The sequence below is a fragment of the Sprattus sprattus genome (genome assembly GCF_963457725.1).
Source record: "Sprattus sprattus genome assembly, chromosome: 8".
Lineage (NCBI taxonomy): Eukaryota > Metazoa > Chordata > Actinopteri > Clupeiformes > Clupeidae > Sprattus > Sprattus sprattus.
This window is the reverse complement of record NC_137927.1, coordinates 33,128,119-33,131,966: the sequence shown is the minus strand read 5'-3', so window position 1 is coordinate 33,131,966 and position 3,848 is coordinate 33,128,119.

The window sequence follows — 3,848 nt, the reverse complement described above, 5'->3', positions numbered from 1 at the left end:
TTGTTTCTGTAGTTGATATATGGGAGGTGGAGGGGATGCGGGTTGGGCCAGTTGTGGGCACGTTGTGGGCACGTTGTGGGCCGGTGGTGGGCCGGTGCAGTTAGAATTGTCCCGGTGGATTTTTGTGTCCCACTCCGCCCCTGCTGGCACATAACTATAGTCCCTATAATGCCCCTACTTCAAAAGAACAATCGAGATGCTTCCATACAAAACAATTACTGGCCCATATCCAATCTACCATTTCTTGAAAAATCATTGCAAACTTAGTTTTTAATCAACTAACCACTACTTAACATCCAATGGCTATTTTAACAACTTTCAGTCAGGTTTCCCTGCTAATCACAGCACTGAAACAGCTCTCATACATGTCTACCTATCATTAAAAACAATAAAGTTTCTTATTATAGCTATGTTGATGACAAAGGACAAAGGACAAAACTGAAATAATCGTATTTGGGAAAAATGAGGAGCTACTCATCTTGAAACAAAAGGTCTTTAAATGAAGGACATTGTTAAAAATATTGGTGTCTTAATTGATTGCAATCTCAGTTTTAACAACCATGTCAAAGCAATAACTACGCTTTTTACCATGTCAAAAACTTTGAGGCCTTATGTCAAAACATGATTTAGAAAAACACATGCATGCCTTTATCTCAAGCAGGGCTCACTACTGCAGTAGTCTTTTCATAGGCCTTCCTAAAATCAACTCCCCCCCCCCCCATTTGACCCACATCAGTTTGCATACAGAGCAAAAAAGTCCACGGTAGATGCCATCAACATAGCCCTTCACACCTCTCAGAGCCGTCTGGAACTACAGGGAACCTATGAAAGAATGCTTTACATAGACTACAGCTCAACAGTCAGTAGCTTCAATCATCCCAGACATACTAGTCACAATCATCAAATTTGCTGATGACACTACGATGATCGGACCCATCTCAGGAGACGATGAATCAGCTTACAGAGATGAGATACAGAAACTGGCAATGTGGTGCTCAGACAACATTCTGTTACTGAACACCACAAACACAAAGGAACTCATACTAAACTAAATTTGGCGGAGTGTAGACCTGGCCCCACTCTACATCAGTGGGGTCTGTGTGGAGAAGGTCCACACCTTCAAGTTATTGGGAGCCCACATATCAGATATATAACTCTCCTGGTCTGCCAACACCTTAGCCATAGTCAAGAAGGTACAGCAGCATTCCCCTCAATAAAAAACGTCTCCTTGAAGCATATGACAAACTGCCAAAAATCGGTGGATGAGATTTGAAACCTGGTGTTTCTGCTTGTGTAGTCTACTCAAACAACGAGAAACAGTTGTATCTGCTAGTGATGGAGACAGAAAACCAACTCACCAACTGCTAAGGAGATATTTTGGCTAAGCATGGGCTTTATAGAAATGTAAGAATAATATCCCTTTGTTCATCAACTTGCTTCCAGTGAATAGATTCAACCATGAACACAATCTATTGGACAGTATACATCATATGGCTGATTGTCTGGGTCTTTGTAATTTAATGTTTAAGTTATTTATCGGTATTAAATTGTTTTGATGCAGCAATTCAACATTGTCCTCACTGAAAATGGAAATGAGGAGGTTGATAAAAATATGGTACATTTTCAAAATGTTTGTGTGCATACAACACTATGCTAGATGTAAAAAAAAAAAAAAAAACTCTTATTAACAGCGCAGGTTGTAAAATCTCAATTCTTGTGTGACCGCAAATCATAAAAAGTATAAGATTGTTTTCACTCACCAAATTCAATTTCAACTGCAATTTCACCGGTTTCCTCCTTCCTGTAAACGCTGCAACTGTACGTTCCAACATCGTCAGTAGAAACATTGCGAAGAAGCAGAGAATAGTTCCCTTCGGCAATCTCTCTCTCAGTAAATAAGTGCGCTCTGTCCCTGTATGCATCGCTCTGTGATTCTGGTCTGCTTTCTCCTTCTTGAAACAGGTGCACAAGTTCCTTTGAGTCTGTCCTTCTCCATTCCACCTCCAGTTCATCCAGAGGCAAGGGGGTCTCCACAGAACAAGGGAGCCGCAAAACACCTCCTGGTTGGGCAACCAGGGGACGGCTGGGGCCCTGTAATATCAATCCTATTAACAATAATACAAATATTAGTTTGGTGATTAGTCAATTATGGAAAATGAAATTGTTGGTAGATGACACAGTAAAGAGACATATTACTATCCTGTCAGCATACCTTCGGAGAACACGAGAATGGCGGCACTCAAAATACCTCTGATAGACATTTTTATCGCAGCACCAGTATTCACACCGATCGGATCCAGTAGCCTGCTATGGCAATGACACCAAACAACGAATTCGACAAAAGTGTTACATGCGAACATTTATTTTCAACAATTCCGTCCTGAAGCATATTGTCGGATGTGCTAGATCCAAAACCCTTCGGCTGCAATTATTTTCGCTTTCGTATTTCAACAGAAGCATGTGACTGAACAGGCGGCGCCAACTGAGAATCACTGAGCCGATCACCTACTACAGTTTCTTTGCTGAAGGGGCAACCAGCGTATTCCTAGAGAGTAGCCTATTTTTCTGACCCATTTTATTAGCTTTGTTTTTAGTTTGCCCAAAGTCCACATTGTAAGTAGTCAAATGTTAATATTACCACATACGCTTGGTAACCTTAAGGGTGGCAGAGAAAAAAATGATCAGAACATTACTTGATAATCTTTCAGAAAGTAACATGAAATCTTTGTGTAAAAATGTAGTTTACAGATCAAGGGCATAGTTTTGTTATGGTTAAATATTAACATTTGTGTACTAACTTGTGGAACTTTGAACTGATTAAAGTAACACTATGCAACAATTTAACACTTTTTGAGAAATGGTTTTATAGGCAAGTCGTTTTGGTATCATCCTCAAATTCATTTTGATAGCATATGGTCATGTGAAAGACAGATAAACACCTGTGTCTTACCCACTAGCCATTCAGGATATGCCCAATGTAGTTTTGTGTAACGGGCTGGTACACCCTGCAAAAATGGAAGAAAATCTTTCACGCATGTCATTGCCAGCTTAACAACCAAAAGACACAAGTTAGTGTGTTGGCAAGCTTCTATCAGTCTCAGTTGGACTGTTGGTGGTGTTTGCAAGGTTTTTGCATGCCTTTTAGGAAGTTAGCCTACTAGTTTTTCGAACATAACTCCGTATTGCTGCTTTAAAACATAAAATAGCCAGTGTGAATGATAACATTCATGGGTAAAGGCCAGTTTTGAAAGCAGAACCGTAAGCACGTAAGATACACAAGGGACTTGTTTTGATTTACAGTTCCTTAAGGTTCCCTAAGGATTGTGTGTGTTGCAAAGCAAATCAACGCCAGAACTGTAGGTTTTATTTTGAGTAAAGTAAGCGTATTTATTGCAGCAGGACAAAGGAAAAAAACTTACCGGAGCATGAAAGTGTAGTGGGCGAAAGGCTTGATGTTATGAATACATGTGTTACACAAAATACAAAGGTTGGCAATTCAGTACCAGTGGCAAAAAAGACACATCACAGACAGATCACATGATGCAGAAGCTCGTTTATTGACACATCTTTTAATGACGGCCACAGCGCTTTTAAACTATGTGTTTATGAGTTACATTGTTCAAAGGTGAAAGGTAAACAGCGAGAGAATCAGCAGGTGTACCTTCTGTGTCTGCTTGTAATACAATGGTGTTGGCCGCAAGTTAACTCCACGTTAATGTTAGCTTTTGTATATGAGCTGACCGGTCTCATTCTATCAAACTCGCTCTTGCCTCACGGGTGCAATTGATTGATTCACGATGACATGACTTACAAGTGGTGGAAAATGAATTTGAAAGTATTTGTTTGGT